We start from the raw sequence: 18,508 nt of genomic DNA, 5'->3' as shown, positions 1-18,508 counted from the left end.
TGAAAGACAGAAATCACTGTGGGCCATGTCGGGGAAGTAGGGAGGATAGTTTAGTACCTCCCACAGGAAACGCCGTAACAGTTGAAGCGTGCTAGGCTGCGTGTGGTCTGTCGTTATCGTGCAGCAACACAACACAACTTGCCGATAAATTTCCGCTTACAAGGTGCCCTTCAAACGCAGGAATTGGATCACTCAACGCACTTTCGCGTTTTACCATGTTTCCGTGCCATCTTTCAACTGATGCTGCTAGTGTCTGACGCAATATATGCATCACCTAAGGGATGCACGATAAATCTGTGGTCTTCTGCTTCGGCTCTGATGGAAAATTCGAACATAGAGGAAATATTCATCTCCTTTAGCTTGCTCCAAGTTTTTCTCTTTGCTCCCTGTCCCACCTACCACGTTATTCTCTCAAAGATTGAAAGAATATAACGAGCCGGGCTGAGTGACACGGACATTTGAGGCGCTAGCCTTCTCATCCCAGCTTGGGAGATTCAATCCTGGTTCAGTCAGCAGGTATTTGAAGATGCTCAAATACGCCAGCCTCGTGTCGGTAGATTTACTGGCACGTAAAAGAACTCCTGCGGGACTAAGTTCCGGCACCTTGGCGTCTCTGAAACCGTAAAAGTCGTTAGTGGGACGAAAAGCCAATAACATTATTATATTATAGAACATAGCGATTGTTGGACTTCCACTACTGGACATCTATAACGATTTTCACAATCATTCACTCAGTTGTACCACGTTCAGCGTGCGAGCTCTACTAGCCGTATGTTCAAAATGCGTAAAAGCGAAATTATCTGGCAAAATTTTAGAGTTACGAAGAAATTGCATATGGACATTTCTGTAGGAATTTTAATTCTAAATGCTGCATATCAGCTCCTTTTTTATACACTCGACAGTTTACCCGTCATTTTAGTTTAAATCTAATAAAGTTTATACCAAATGACAGAAAGTTACTTTGCCTGGAAAACTGCTAGTCTTAGGAAGAAAATGTATCTGGAGATTTCTGTAGAAAATCGAATGTTAAGTTCATTTGATAGGCCCTATTTTAATAGGACTAACAGTTCAGGTAGCGTATTCACTTTAAGGGTCCCGAACATACAATTCTTCTGACTTTGTTATTTCGAATAACACATTTTGAAAGTGGACCATTCTTCAACTGCTACTATAAATTTCTTTGGAAAACTGCATAAAAATGTGAAAAGGGTCATAAACGGAAACATTCATACACTGACTGACAGAGCAAATGCAACACCAAGAAGGAGTGGTCAGAACGTTATGCCAATTGCAGGGTAGACTGACGTCACTGAGGGATGCTCATGATGTGAAATGCGCCGCTGTGCTGCGCACGTAGCGAACGATAAATGGGACACGGCGTTGGCGAATGGCCCACTTCGTACCATGATTTCTCAGCCGACAGTCATTGTAGAACGTGTTGTCGTGTGCCACAGGACACGTGTATAGCTAAGAATGCCAGGCCGCCGTCAACGGAGGCATTTCCAGCAGACAGACGACTTTACGAGGGGTATGGTGATCGGGCTGAGAAGGGCAGGTTGGTCGCTTCGTCAAATCGCAGCCGATACCCATAGGGATGTGTCCACGGTGCAGCGCCTGTGGCGAAGATGGTTGGCGCAGGGACATGTGGCACGTGCGAGGGGTCCAGGCGCAGCCCGAGTGACGTCAGCACGCGAGGATCGGCGCATCCGCCGCCAAGCGGTGGCAGCCCCGCACGCCACGTCAACCGCCATTCTTCAGCATGTGCAAGACACCCTGGCTGTTCCAATATCGACCAGAACAATTTCCCGTCGATTGGTTGAAGGAGGCGTGCACTCCCGGCGTCCGCTCAGAAGACTACCATTGACTCCACAGCATAGACGTGCACGCCTGGCATGGTGCCGGGCTAGAGCGACTTGGATGAGGGAATGGCGGAACGTCGTGTTCTCCGATGAGTCACGCTTCTGTTCTGTCAGTGATAGTCACCGCAGACGAGTGTGGCGTCGGCGTGGAGAAAGGTCAAATCCGGCAGTAACTGTGGAGCGCCCTACCGCTAGACAACGCGGCATCATGGTTTGGGGCGCTATTGCGTATGATTCCACGTCACCTCTAGTGCGTATTCAAGGCACGTTAAATGCCCACCGCTGCGTGCAGCATGTGCTGCGACCGGTGTCCCGTACCTTCAGGGGCTGCCCAATGCTCTGTTTCAGCAGGATAATGCCCGCCCACACACTGCTCGCATCTCCCAACAGGCTCTACGAGGTGTACAGATGCTTCCGTGGCCAGCGTACTCTCCGGATCTCTCACCAATCGAACACGTGTGGGATCTCATTGGACGCCGTTTGCAAACTCTGCCCCAGCCTCGTACGGACGACCAACTGTGGCAAATGGTTGACAGAGAATGGAGAACCATCCCTCAGGACACCATACGCACTCTTATTGACTCTGTACCTCGACGTGTTTCTGCGTGCATCGCCGCTCGCGGTGGTCCTACATCCTACTGAGTCGATGCCGTGCGCATTGTGTAACCTGCATATCGGTTTGAAATAAACATCAATTATTCTTCCGTGCCGACTCTGTTTTTTCCCCAACTTTCATCCCTTTCGAACCACTCCTCCTTGGTGTTGCATTTGCTCTGTCAGTCAGTGTATATTGTAGTAGTAAGGTAAGGTAAGGGTTGTTCTGCCCGAAGGCAGGTCCGAACCTCCGCAGAGGTGTTCCTGAGCCGGAGTTTACGTGCGGTAGGGTGGCCAGTTCCTTTCCGCTCCTCCATTCCCTTACCCCCCCACCAACAGCGCGTGGCAACCCATCCAACTCCTGACCACGCCCAATGTTGCTTAACTTCGGAGATGTCACGGGATCCGGTGTTTCAACACGGCTACGGCCGTTGGCTATTGTAGTAGTGTCCTGTCTATAAAAATATAACCTACTATGTTCGATAAGCTAGATACTGAGCATTTTAAAAATCTTCCAAATTCTCTCAAATAAATTTTACTAGCTCAGTTTTACATCATATTCGCAGTTCTCTGTGATGGATTTAAAGTTAAGTATATAACTAGCCGGCTCCACGGTGTAGGTGTAGCGTGCCTGCCTCTTACCCGGAGATTCCAGGGGTTGATACCTGGGCAGGTCACGGATTTTTACCTGAATTTGAGGGCTGGTTTGAGGTCCACTCAGCCGACTCGATTACAATTGAGGAGTTATCCGACGGTAGTTTAGAAAGCCAAGAATAACAACCGAGAGGATTCGTCGTGCTGACCACACGACACCTCGAGATCTGCAGGCCTTCGGGCTGAGCAGCGGTCGCTTGGTAGGCCATGGCCCTTAGGGGCTGTTGGGGATTGGGGACTGGTTTGGTTTATATAGTTACTACATACAACTATTATGAAAGGATATATCGGTGATCGTACCCTCCCTCTAGATGCTCGCAAATCGTGATACCAGTGTGGTGACTGAGGGATCCCGGCTTTCTGACCTACTCAGATCATCACTTGTTGCCTTCCAAGCATTCTTGTGTGACTAAGCGAGTTTTCCATTCTGTAGCATTTCCAGGTCCTTCCCTGTAAGTAAAGTGGCAACGTAGTCCAGACTCTCACAGGAGATCGGACATGCGCAAATAGGATATGGGAACGGGGAGGTGGCTCTGTTGTCGATGTGCAGTGCGCATTTGACGGGCATCCAGTTGGGAGTGTTGTTGCTGAGTGGCGTTGAAGTGAAGAGCGTCGATTTCACCGCTCTAAAGCATATTTTCAAAAGGTGATCAAAATTCATGGATTGAAATCGAGGTTACTCGTGGCGAAAATGCATCATTATATTATTAAGGACTACGTGAAGTCTGTAGCGGGAATGCATTACCGTATAGGACGGTTGCACGATGCGTCAAGGCGTTTCGTGTAGGTGGGAATAAGACTGCGGATTTTCACCGCACAGGGTGGCCGTCCATTCCTCGAGATCGAATTGACATCGTGAGTGATTTCGTTTCCGTAGACCATCGATGGACTGTCCGAGAATTATCCGTAGAGGTTGGTCTCAGTCATCAAACGGTGAGGCAAATACTGGAGAAATGTCTTAACATGAGGAACATTGCGTCCCGTCGTGTTCCACATCAACTCACCGACGTACAGAAATAGCATTGGTATTCTCCTCCTGGAAAGATACCGCAACGAAAGAGACGCATTTCTGCATCGTATTGTGGCCAATGATTAGACGTGGATACGAACATACGAGCCTCAATTAAAGAGTCATTCAAATGAATGGCGTCACCCAGGTTCGTTAAGTCTACAGAAATGTCGAGAGGAACCTAGTCGGGTGTGGCCTAAGACTACGGGGGTATTATTCTTACGCATACTGTGCCTGAGGGACAACTCGTCAACAGTGACTATCCTTGCCGATTTCTGGAGCGTTATCTGCGTCCAGTTATGCGGCGCAATCGTCCGCGTTTGTTGCGAGACGATCGCTCTATCGTTTTGCAATGAATATTGTCATGTCGCAAACAATGTCAAGCTCTTATTGCAACGGTGGCCTTGGGAGGTCTTGGATACTCCGTACTCACCAGACCTGTTTCCGAGGCCACCGATTTCCTGACGTGGCATCTATACTCCGCGCAGTAAGGTGTTCCGTCATCAACAGAGAACGCCTTGCTAACGGTCCCCAATGGCTTCTCGACATTTGCGGGTGGTTGCACTGAAGGAAGGTAATTCAGTTGAACTTGTTATTTAATTAAATATTGCGTTTTATCAGTATTGCCACTCCTTTTTTTACAGCCCGTGTATTCATTCTTTGTGAGGCCGTATTTACTTGTCTTTCTTCTTCTTCTTCTTCTTCTTCTTCTTCATTTAACCTGACAAGGAGACTAATAGTTCTGTCACATATAAACGTCACCAGTAACACTTTCTACCTTCTCTTAAATGTGATTGTTTGGGTATATTTCCCTCGGGTTCGATCTACTAATACGAAAAATGTAAAAACCACCTCTGTTCAGTATATGAACGTCTTTTGATAAGTGGAAAGTAAAGGTTTCTACTCTTGGTCGGTAGATGCAGAGTGGGTTTCGGCACTAGGGTTTCGTCCCTTAAGTGGCCACGGATGGTCCGTGGTCCAACAGCTCTGTACTCTGACCGGCCAACCGAGCAGAGGAGATGTGGCCACGGCTCTACCGTGGCTCTACGCTTCTGCATTCGGGAGACGGGACAGGGCTGGACCTCACGGCTGGCCCCAACCGTCGGCTGTCCTGAGAATGGTTTTCCGTGGTTTTCCATTCTCCTGCACTAAGGCGAATGCCGGGACAGTTTGTAGTATAGGCCACGGCCGCCCACCCCCTCACCTTCTCCGCACATCTCCTTCATCGCAACAAATCTCCCGGCCTGAGAGATGGCGTCATCGTCTAAGAGGCCCGCCTCCCCCTTCAGGGGAGGAATGAAAACGTTTAGTAGTAGTAGTAGTAGTTCGTTTTTGCTAGTTGCTTTACGTCGCACCGACACAGATAGGTCTTATAGCGACGATGGGACAGGAAAGGGCTAGGAGTGGGAAGGAAGCGGCCTTGGCCTTAATTAAGGTACAGCCCCAGCATTTGCCTGGTGTGAAAATGGGAAACCACGGAAAACCATTTTCAGGGCTGCCGACAGTGGGGTTCGAATTTACTATCTGCCGAATACTGGATACTGGCCGCACTTAAGCGACTGCAGCTATCGAGCTCGGTAGTAGTAGTTCTACAGTGGCTCGAAATGAGATATAGATTAGACATACTGAGATTGGAGACATGGCCGATCATTACGCCTCTTCTAATTGAAATATGATGCATAGTTTTCTGTAAACTTCTTTTAATTTTATATCGCTGAACATTATACGGATGAACGTTAGCAAATCGAACCACAAATCTACTCCAAATCAGTCGCACTGTCGAGTGCCTCCAGGCAATTCCATCTCAGCGAATCTTCTTGAAGAGTGCAGACGGCAGGATGTGCGCGATTCTTGGCTCTCTCTATTACAGCTCCTTGAGCCTATCAACTGCCTCGTGATTGTTGTTGGGCCAACATAATTATAGCCAATGATATCTGATAACAGGTTGCATCACAGTAACAGCGCTCACACGAGACCTTCCCAGGAGCTCACACTTTGTGTTATGAATGCGAGGTTCCCCAGCTGAATCTGTCATTGCTTTTACATACTCCTGTCAACTTTCCTGTTCAACATCTCTTGATCACCTGCATCATAATTCAAAGAAATCTATCTTGTGCCGATTAGTTTTCTTCCGGGGTCCAGATTTTACATGCGTCGCTGTGATGAGGAAGACTACGGCATTGACTCTTCTGGATTTTGTTGCAATGGAGATGTACATCAATAGATTTACTGGCACGTTAAAGATCCCCGTTTGTAGCACAGAACTCATACACTCCACCTTCTCTTAAAATCGATAGCCATAGTAAAAATGTTGAAACATACAATTATTATTATTATTATTATTATTATTATTATTATTATTATTATTATTATTATTATTATTATTATTATTATTATTATTATTATTATTATTATGTGCGTATGGACCCAATGGATCACGCAAAGCTCTAACGGATCTGTTTTCTGAGTTGCCAAACAGCTCTCATCCTTTCTCCGTGGATCCTTTTTCGTTCTTCTGTCCACTTTGCTCCAGTCTTCTTTTTCACTTCGTTCTCTGGTTGCACTTTCCATCCATTAATTTTTTTCCTATAAAGGTTTCTGTCCGCGGTGTCATTATTATTATTATTATTATTATTATTATTATTATTATTATTATTGTACCGGGTGGTACACCTCCACGCCGCTAATTCAAACTTTGCGCCAGTTGAAACTCCTCTACTGGAGGAAGTCTGAACTTTATCTACTGTGTTAATTTTCAAGTTTCTCAGAAGATGTCACTACTTGTAAATTTTGAAGTTTCTGAACTGGGTCGTTTTCGATGTATTTTTGTTTTGCCTGTAGTAAGAAGTGTGGACATTCTCTTCCAGATGGCACTACTGAAGAACTACAATTATGCACCCTAGTGCGAAGTGAAAGAACTGTGTTTTTTGGAGAAATTTGGAATTCATAAGTTTGTTCTTTGTTAAATTTCTTTCAGTTATTGTTTAAGTTGGCAATATTAACCCTTTCTTTCCGCCAGCTTTGAATTCGACCAATGAGTAATTTCTGTAATTAATTTTCCACCAATAATGGGTTTCTTCTTCAAATAGTGTAGGGGTTTTCGTTGTTAGCCAATAAAATTCTTGTGGGAGGGTGTTCTCATTCCTGAAACGCCTCGAACTTTCCACGATGGTATATAAACTGCTGATTTTCGGGTCTCCGCGCCACTTCAGTAACATCTATCAGTGTGTAAAGTACGTAGCAGGGGGCGGGAAGCGCCTCTTTCGTCGGGCAGCAGTTCAACCACCAGGTAATGGCCGTTTAATAACTTCTTTTCTTGCTAGCTCAGCAGTTTAACTCTCGGGGCAGGTCCGAAGCCTTTCTACCATGTAACTTTCCCCTAAAATGTAAAGACACTTAGTATCATTCTATCTTTTAAACTACATATTGGGATAGAGAGTGCTTAACCCTCTCGAGCTCCCACTCATATTGCATTGAGGTGAGCTTATTTTCACTACCGTTTCTTCCTTAACGTAATGTAAATTGTCTCTTTCTATAAGTCACCTCTTTAGTATGGGATTAGCCCTTGCAGCAACGGCCTAGTGCCAAGTAGGTTTTATATAAAGTGTATTAGGAGTGCAAGAACGCCTCCTCTCAAGTTGGTATTTTAGAGGCCATGTAATTGACCTGTTTCTTTACTTAATAGGCCTCAGTAGGTTGGGTATTTTTACCCCTGTTTTCATGTCCTTGGAGGACAACTTGAAAGTGGAGTTTGGTGTGGCCTTTGATAGGCTTGAACTTAAGAGCGGGTTGCTCTTCCTAAAATTTTGTTTTCTGCGCGCCTCGAGGAGGCTTTATTGTGTAATTGGGAGCAAGTGCTCCTGGGCATGATTGGGGTCTTCTGCCCCTTTGTTGAATTCTGTATATCGTAAGGTTGGGCTTATAGCTCAAGAATTGTGTATCTGGCTCTCGGAGCCCAAATTCTGTAACTCTGTAATTGTATATTATCGATTTGTGTTTCGGCTACTGAGTACCTGTTCTATTTGTTATTTCCTAATCTTAAAAAGAAAATATAACCTTGTTAAATTTTATCTTAACTTTAATTTCGTATTTTGAGACCTGTTCACCCCCGCACCTTCTTTCACCTCAGCTAATCCACCAAACCTCGGTAACAATTATTATTATTATTATTATTATTATTATTATTATTTCTTCCTTATATAAAATTTAAAGTGCGTGTTTGATCTTGTTAGTTTGGTCTCAAGGCTTCTCCTCCTCCTCCTCCTCCTCCGCTTCCGTTCTTCTGTCCACTGTTCTCCAGTAGTCTTTTTAGCTTTCACGAATCTGTGATTTGCTATCAGAATGAATGACTCTTTCTAATAATAATAATAATAATAATAATAATAATAATAATAATAATAATAATAATCTCTGCACATGGTTATGAGGGTATTTAGGGGTTGCAGTAAAGATGTAAAGGAGAGGGTATATAAGTCTCTGGTAAGACCCCAACCAGATTATGGTTCCAGTGTGTAATGGGACCCTCACCAGTATTACTTGATTCAAGAACTGGAAAAATCCAAAGAAAAGCAGCTCGGTTTTTGCTGGGTGATTTACGACAAAAGCATAGCGTTACAAAAATGTTGCAAAGTTTGGGCTGGGAAGACTTGGGAGAAAGGAGACGAGCTGCTCGACTAAGTGATATGTTCCGTGCTGTCAGTGGAGAAATGGCGTGGAATGACATCAGTAGACGAATAAGTTTGAGTGGTGTCTTTAAAAGTAGGAAAGACTACAGTATGAAGATACAGTTAGAATTCAAGGGGACAAATTGGGGCAAATATTCGTTTATAGAAAGGGGAGTTAGGGATTGGAATAACTTACCAAGGGAGATGTTCAATAAATTTCAATTTCTTTGCGATCATAGAAAACGCTAGGGAAATCACAGATAGGGAATCTGACACCTAGGCGACTGCCCTAAATGCAGATCAGTAGTGATGGATTGAATAATAATAATAATAATAATAATAATAATAATAATAATAATAATAATAATAATAATAATAATAATAATAATAATAATAATAATAATAATGTACGGCATTAGTAAACTTATCTCTTGCTGTGTACAGGTCTGTGTTTTTCTTTTAATCCATTGGCCATTTTCATGTGTGGGACCATATATTTTTCTGCGGATTTTTCGTTCTTGCTTTCCAATTTCATCAATTTTAGAGGTGTAGTTTCTGAGGTATATATTGCTTCCAGCAAAACAACTGTTCTGTGATGACGAAGTTTCGCATTACACGATATCACTCTTGTATCAAACCTAGTGATTCCATGTTACCCTATACACGTCTGGAGTTTGGTGTCTCTTTCAAATATTAATAATAATAATAATAATAATAATAATAATAATAAACCAAACCCCATGGCACTACGGCCCCTGAAGGGCTACCAAGCGACTGCTGCTCAGCCCGAAGGCCTGAAGATTACGAGGTGTCGCGTGGTCAGCACGAAGAATCCCCTCGGCCGTTATTCTTGGCTTTCTAGACCGGTAATAATAATAATAATAATAATAATAATAATAATAATAATAATAATAATAATAATAATAATAATAATAATAATAATAATAATAATAATAATAATAATAATAATATCCGGCTCCTTTTTGGATTAGTGAGATATGTACACAAATGGGTCACGAACACATTACACCCCAGCTGAAAACAGAATACTGCAGACCTCTTTTCGTTACTCAAGACCAATATGCAGACTGATATATCTAAACGACGTTTGCAATGACAACATTGGTGCTTCATAAAGCACACTCTGTAATTCGCAGTAAAGAAATCGTATTTGTTCATCAGACTCGGAAAGCACAGCGAAACATCGTATTGAGTGATTTACATTCGGTTAATGTTAGTAACGGAGCGGTGTTTAATAGGAGATCAAGGAGGCAGTAAGTGAGATTTCTGGTTCACGACGTAATGCATTCAATTAGCACAGTATATAGTGGCATGTATATTTCTGTTTTGAACCATTCCGGTGAAATTCACAGAACAATGGTTTGGCCGCCTAACGAGGTCGATTAAGCCAATCTGTGTCACTTATCCTGGGAGTTGTACCATATGCACTGTAAATTTGAACTACATTATCGAATCATAAGGTTTAATGAGGAGATGTATGACTTGAGAGGTAATGGGCTTGCAATACGGCTGAAAGCCGGTCCGCCTACCACGTGACTCTCCCTAGACCATTTGACTGGGCAGAAACCGTCTTCATTTATTTCATATTTTAATAATAGTCATCCGAGTGTGGGAATTTAGCCAGTGACATAGAAGTGTTGCATTTAAACACCTCCATATGCCCTTAACGTCAGTTAGGATCAAACCCACTGCCTTAGAAAGAGAAGTACAACAACTAACATGTGCACCATTGAGGTCTCCTCCAAGAAATGCTCAGTTTCATGTAATTTTCTTTTTAGTGATTTATATACTTATAAAAGTTCATGTAACTGGTTTAATAAATTGCAGAGTAAATTGTTGGTTTCATATTCAGAATCAATATATCCGTGGTCCAGTCCTCGTGGGGATTACAGCATATTGAGTACACGATCAGATACGAGTTATGTGTCTCCAGGGGATCTGCCACGATCTGGTATACAGTAGCTGTTCTGAATTACGGCGTACAGCATATGTGGTCACTGGACACTCGGTGGCAGCAGCAGCAGCAGTAGCAGCCTCGTCTTCCCTGGAGACTTTACATCCGTAAAGTTGTGTGGCAATGTTTCAAGATGGTTTAAGGGCATGCGTACGTGAATTACTTTCAAAAAATTGAATATTTGATTTTCGTGTATTATTATTCTTTGGAGTTCTCTCTTTCAGACTACATATAGTTTACATATGTTAGCAAACATATTTTGTCCTAAATGTTGTTTTTAGGAATGTCTGCACTAACTAGCCAAGCCCCTTTAAATGTTAAATATTTGAAAGTGTCATAACTTTTCCACCAGTAAAGATATCGGAAAGTGGTACTTTATCGATTGGCTGCCGTGCGTAAGAACTGATTGTTCTTAGACCTATCAGCTGCAACGTGTTAGGTTGTAAACAGAAGCTAGTAGCGTATAGCGTGCAAGACATTCTCTATTTGTAAACATCCAGCATTTGCCTGGTATGAAAATGGTAAACCACAGAAAACCTCCTTCTGGGCTTATTACAACTGTACTATGGCTTAGCTATAACGAGAAACCAGGGTAATTTGGAAGCTATGAGAAAAACTGTATGGGTTAGTTTATTTCACAAAGCATTAACTGATGACCACCCACAACACGTGTTATGTCCTCCAGGTACAAACTACTGGTGTGGGTGCCAGAGAGAAAAGGCTGAGGGTAAAGATTATTCTCACAAACATTCATTACCTTATGCTGTTACTAATGCCATAAAACCTATTAATATAGATCTTAGTGCCAAAAATCTCTTCGAAAAATGTTTGCATGGACGAACACAGAACCAGAATGAGAGTTTCCATCATTGCAGTTGGGAACGTGTGCCAAAATGCATATTTGTACGTATTCCTACTCTAAAAATGGGTGTATTGGATGCAGTAATCTGCTTCAATGCAGGTGCTGCATCCAGATGTAAGGCACTGGAGTCTTTAGGAATGTCTCCAGGGAAAATATGGCCTCAGCATTAGCTGCAATTGATCGTCGGAGGGTAATTGATTCTGAGAGGGCTGTATTCGAAAGCTCGAAAGAAGCCAGTACCAAGAGAAGAAATAGGAAAAGACAGCAGGATGATGAGATTGCCCTCAATCATGAGGAATATGGAGCTGGAATGCATCGAAACTAAACGGTTGGTCACAAACTTAAACTTTTACTTTGAATGGCTCTCCTAAAAAATTGTATTTTTTAGAATATTTATTTTACTATCTCAGTGACCGTTAATGATAGACTACTGAAATTTGGCACACGGTTTTAGTGTACAATTATCTGAAAAGTAGACTGCAATCATGAACATAGCTATTTATTTATGAAGCATAGTCCATAAAATTTTCAACAAAATTTATGAAAATATTAATAACAATTTTAGAACTTTTCCCACAAAAGAACCACTTAACCAAATATCACGATTGTAGTCTACTTTGTAGCTATATACTGTGGGTAGTACATGTAAAAATATCATACATATCACACGAGTAGTTTATGAGTTTACCCTTCCGACAGCTTGGGGGTGATTTTGAAAAAACTTAAAAGACATCGCAAGAAATAAATTCCCATAAAAAATTAACAATGAACTTTAACCAATAACTAATAATATAACAACAATCTACAATGTTCATTCATTGCACATAATTTTTGTCCACCTAGAACAAGTGTATCTGGCCAAATTATGATGGCAAGTATAGTGATTTTCGACTATTTTACTATGGTCTTCAGAGACACGTGCCCTTAAATATAACTGGAACAGACTGGTTTTTATAGAAAATATATTCTTACATGCTTACTTGCATTATTACATATCAGCTATCATTGTAGACTTCGTTGGCTTCTTTCAATTCTTTCCAGCGTTCTGGAAATTTGTTCTATTCCCTTTTCTCAAAAGTATTTTGATTTGTACACCACATACACCCTCGAACCACATTCGTTCGATTTTACGTATTAATCTCCCAGACGAGTAAAATAAATTGCACTTGGTGCCATATCTGCACTGTAAGCTGGATGGGACATGCGATCTCATTTTAGTTTTCTGATGGCTTTTCTGAAAGTGAAAGATCTCGCATTATCCTGGAGGAAGGAAGATTTCCTCCTCTTTTTCTCTTGTGGTAGATCCTATTCTTCACTTCAGAGTAGAATTCTGCATTTATTTATTTATTTATTTATTTATTTATTTATTTATTTATTTATTTATTTATTTATTTATTTATTTATTTATTATGCCCGCCTCTGTGATGTAGAGGTTAGTGTGATTAGCTAACATCCCCGGAGGCCCGGCTTCGATTCCCGGCTCTGTCACGAAGTTTGAAAAGTGGTACGAGGGCTGGAGCGGGATCCACTCAGCCTCGGGAGGTCAACTGAGAAGAAGGGGTTCGATTCCGTCCTCAGCCATCTTCGAAGTGGTTTTCCCTGGTTTCCCACTTCTCCTCCGGGTAAATGCCGGGACGATACCTGACTTAAGTCCACGGCCGCTTCCTTTCCTCTTCCTTGTCTATCCCTTCCAATCTACCCATCCCCCAACAAGGCCCCTGTTCAGCATAGCAGGTGAGGCTGCCTGGGCAAGGTACTGGTCCTCCTCCCAGTTGTATCCCCTAACCCAAAGTCTCACGCTCCAGGACACTGCCCTTGAGCTGGTAGAGGTGGGATACCTCGCTGAGTCCGAGGGGAAAACCAACCCTGGAGGCTAAACGGATTAAGAAAAGAGAGAAAAAAAGATTTATTTATTTATTTATTTATTTATTTATTTATTTATTTATTTATTTATTTATTTATTTATTTATTTATTTATTTATTTAACCCGTCAAGATCAAGGAATGGTGACCTTTTCTTACCTCTTACCTCTAACCAGGTCCGGCTCTATGGCTAAGTGGTAAGCATGCTGGCCTTTGGTCACAGGGGTCCCGCGATCGATTCCCGGCAGAGTCTAGAATTTTAACCATAATTGGTTAATTCCCCTGGCACGGGGACTGGGTGTATGTGCCGTCATCATCCTCATCACGACGCGCAGGTCACCTACGGGCGTTAAATCAAAAGACCTGCACCAGGCCTCTCCGGAGGCTACGCGCCATTATTATTATTATTATTATTATTATTATTATTATTATTATTATTATTATTATTATTATATCTCTAACCAGGTTGTTGAACTACTTACGTCAAGTTACTTGCAATTAAATATGAGTGTGTATATACCTAAATATGAGAGGATCCATCGTGCTGACCACACGACACCTCGCAATCTGCAGGCCTTCAGACTGGGCAGCGATCACTTGGTAGGCCAAGGCCCTTCAAGGGCTGTAGTGCCTTTGGGGGAGGGCTGTATGTACCTAAATATCGCACGGTAATATGGCACTATATGGGCCGGAATGTTGGCATATGATGATGGAAATGAGGATGCTGGGAGTTACACGACTGGACCACCTAAGGAATGAGGATGAAGACGTTAGTAATACCATCAAGGTCACCCGAATACCGAAAAAAGATGAGAGGCGAGACTGCATTGACATGGCCACGTATCAAAATCTGATGGAGAATCAACTGCGAAACAGGCATTTGAACTTAGCCCTGAAGGATGGCGATTTCGAGGACGTCGAGAAAAGCGGTAGATGGATCGTCTGCGGGATGCAAGCGTCCACCCATCCGACACTGCAGTCCGGGTGAAGTGGAGTGCAAAATATTGGAAAGCGGAACCCCACAGCCTGGTGGAAAGAAGACGGAGAATAAGAAGAAGATATACCTAAATATTTGACAATGAAGATGATAAGTTAAATTATATAGTAATTTTTTTTTTTTGCTACCTGTTTAACGTCGCACTAAAACACACAGATTTTCGGCGACGGAGGGATGGGAAAGGGCTAGGATTAGTAAGGTAACTGCCGTGGCCTTAATCAAGGTACATCTCCAGCATTTCCAGGTGTGAACATGGGAAACTACCGAAAACCATATTCAGGGCTGCGGACGGTGGTACACGAACACTCTGCCTACCGAATGCGAGTTCACAGATAATTAATCATTAAAAATAAGTAGTATACAGCCATAGAAACAACTACACATCAACATATTATACTTAAGCTAATAAACGCGGAAATATGTTGAAAACATTACAAACGGTATTAAAATAAATAATTAATAACTATTTGTAATTAGATAACTAAAGTGAAAGTAAACATACACATAAACAAACATACTTGAATCTTTATTACAGTATTTGTAATTTTAACATGAGGCTATCTCAGTATCCATGGGCTGCCTGGCCGAGGCGGAAAAGGCGTACTCGGTTCTCCCGGAAGGAGGTGGGTTCGATTTCCTGCCAGGAAGTAAAAAATTTAAGAAACGAGGTTTTCGCTTCCGAAGGTACACATGACTCTGAGGTTCACTTAGCCTACATCAAAAGGGAGTACCTGGTTTTTACTGGTAGCAAAGGCGGCCGGACGTAGAGCTAACCTCTGTACCCCACCAAGTGCCGAGGTTGAGGACAGTGGAAGCCTTTACCTTTCACCCGTCCAGGAGCCTTCATGCCCGGTTCTGTATGAGTTGCGCCGAGTAAAATTTGCGCCGTGGAGATTCCCCGCCGGGAGTAGAAGTGGTTTGACAGCTGTCTTAAGCATCTGCTACCTGCGCTGCGCCGCATGGGGTTATTTCCAAGTTCAAGGAATGTCTGTGAATATCTGTAGTACTGATATTTTGAAATTAATAATGAATAATATATATATATCCTTTTTTTTGCTAGTTGTTTTACGTCGCACCGACACAGATAGGTCTTACGGCGACGATGGGACAGGAAAGGGCTAGGAGTGGGAAGGAAGAGGCCGTGGCCTTAAGGTACAGCCCCAGAATTTGCCTGGTGTGGAAATGGTAAAACACGGAAAACCATTTTCAAGGCTGCCGACAGTGGGGTTCGAACCTACTATCTCCCAAATACTGGATACTGGCCGCACTTAAGCGACTGCTGCTATCGAGCTCGGTATTCACTCTATCAATGTTGGTTTCTTGCACATTTAGAAAACCTGCATCGTATTTATATCAGTGGGTGAAATGTGTATAACTACATAGTTTGAGTTAATTTACAAACCAAGTGTGGAAACATAAATCAGTATTTCAGTCTTATGAAGAATATCCACAGCTTGTTTGTAGCTAACTGACAGGGTCAGGAATGGAGTGAATGAAGAATGAAATACCGCTAAAGGAAGAAAATACTGCCGAATGCGATATCCGACGTGCTTTTGCGGACAAAGATTAATGGATGGCAAATGACATGTAGCGGATTTGTTGAATAAAGAATGACCAGTGAAAACAGACAAAAACTGTCTCACCCTACGTTTCCCCGACATGCACCCCTTATGAAATGATAAGCCTCAAGAATGAACCATAGCTACTGCCAAAGAAAGGAAATTGTGTGCCCTAGCGAGGCCTGTCGCATTCCCCTGGGTATACAAGATTAATAAATGACAAATGAAATTGTTTCAAACAGTGATGCTGATATAAATATGAAGAAATCAGGAATAATATTTTGAATGCCAGCTTTGTCCAGCATAAACGCTATCTAAAGTGATCGTAGATTTAACCCCCGGAGCAGTGATGGGAAGCCTACGTTCCTTCAGCGTCATGAAGAAGCTTTTTTAATCTTAACAATAACTGAAATTTACAGTTTTCCGTCGCAAATGTTCATTCTATCAGCGTTGTTTCATTCCCTGTGGAATTCCCAAACAAGACCTCTAGTTCCTAGAATGATTAATGACCACGGCGCAAGTTTTACTGATTTTTACACGGCGCAACTTTTACTCGGCGCAACTCATACGACACCTCCATGCCCTGTACGGAGATTTAATTATTTATTTATTTATTTAATTATTTATTTATTACTTATTTATATTTATTTATTTACATATTTATTTATTTATTTATTTATTTATTTATTTATTTATTTATTTATTTATTTATTTATTTATTTATTTATTTAACTCGATAAGATCAAGGAATGGCGACCTCATCGTACCTTTTATCGCTAACCAGGTTGTTGAACTACTTACAACAAATCACTTGCAATTAGATATACGTGTGCATATATCTAAATATCGCACGGTCATTCACCTTATATACTGTATATTGGGCGGAATGTTGGTCTGTGACGATGGAAATGGAAATGAGGATGCAAAGATTGTCGCTGGGTGTTATTCACTAAGAGGTGAAGTAGGAAGATCCACAATCACATGTAAAATCATCTCGAGGGAGATTTTAAAATTCTCTCGTCTCAGTTGCATTATACATCTAAAATTTGTGACAGGGTCGGTAATTGAACTGACAGAAAACTATTGAGAAGATGATATCTAGACACCTGCACTACAACAGTAGCACGAAAATGATTATTGATATTTTTGTTGTTGTATCGCACGTAAATTACACCGTTCTTCATATACTGTTTCAGAGAACAATTCTCTGTAGTACAAAATAATATATGGAAATATTCTTCGATTTCATTGAGAGTGCGTTTCACAGCTCTTTTCACCATCATACGTCACACTGTAGACGCCAGTGATACCATGATACTTTAGAACAATTTTGTAATAATAAACGCTCGCCGTTTAATTTGCATTTCATTCACGCCACCATCCGATTATATCAGTGAATTCGACCGGACGCCCACACACAGAGAGTTTCATTTATATTCAATAGCTGTTACGTACAGTTAGTTATATGTCGCAATTTATTACCTATTAAAATCTGAACAATTTATCCGAACAGAAATGGGAAGGAAATTCCATTTGTTTAAACGTTAGTACTCCTCTAACTATGGCGTTCAAAATTTCATACAGATCCTAGCGTTTATAATTAATCAGTTACGTATATTGTCCTGCCAAATATGAAAATATTAAGATACGGTGACTGTGAAAGGTATTTTTGCTAGGAATAAACTCCCGAATATTCGCATGAGGGTTGATACGAGGGCCATCCAGAAATTAAGTTACCCTATTTAAAAAAAGACAAAATAATTACATGATAAACATTATTAGCACCCGATACACCACCAGAATGGACACTTGTTATATCGTGGGATCAACTTTTGTATGCCGGTGTCATAGAAGTCTGCCGCCTGGAAATGGAGCCAGCGTGTGACATTCGTCTTCAGCTATTCGTCCGTGCGAAAAAGCTGACAGGTGGACAGGAATTTCTTGAGGTGCAAGAAAAGATGAAAATCACTGGGAGCAAGATCAGGACTCTACGGCAGATGATCAAACACCTCCCAGACGAACACCTGCAGAACAGTTACTGAGCGCCGAATCGTATGTGGGCGAGCATTGCCATGGATCAGCACAACCCCTGCACTGAACATTTCAAGCCTCTTGTTTTGAATGGCCCACCGCAATTTCTGTAGAAACTCTATCATAGACCGAACCTCGCAAGCAGCGGGAGAAGGAATTACGAGCCGCCATTTCGAGCCACTGCTGCTACGTTACTGACAACAGGCGGGACCACCAATCACTGATCTGCATTTAGGGCAGATTCCCTATCTGTTGTTCACCTAGCCTTTTCTTAAATGATGGAAGATACTTGGCCAGCAGGTATATAATTGTTACGCCATATATCTGTCGCACATGCTCATAATTCCTGGCTAAATACGTTTACTTTACAACAAAAGAAATAATTTCTGGATGGCCTACGTATCTTGATATTGTTCCCTTCAACAGTTTCAGGGAACAATAA

At 42.0% G+C, this 18,508-nt stretch overlaps 1 protein-coding gene across 1 annotated transcript in view; it reads right to left on the bottom strand.

Moving 5' to 3' along the window:
- LOC136879227 (sodium- and chloride-dependent GABA transporter 1) overlaps positions 1–18,508 on the bottom strand; it is a 222,470-nt gene that overhangs the window by 58,558 nt on the left and 145,404 nt on the right. The window lies entirely within an intron of this gene.

Source organism: Anabrus simplex, chromosome 8 (assembly GCF_040414725.1).
Source record: "Anabrus simplex isolate iqAnaSimp1 chromosome 8, ASM4041472v1, whole genome shotgun sequence".
Taxonomy (NCBI): domain Eukaryota; kingdom Metazoa; phylum Arthropoda; class Insecta; order Orthoptera; family Tettigoniidae; genus Anabrus; species Anabrus simplex.
The sequence above is the reverse complement of the archived record's forward strand: the minus strand, read 5'-3'. Positions and strand labels throughout refer to the sequence as shown.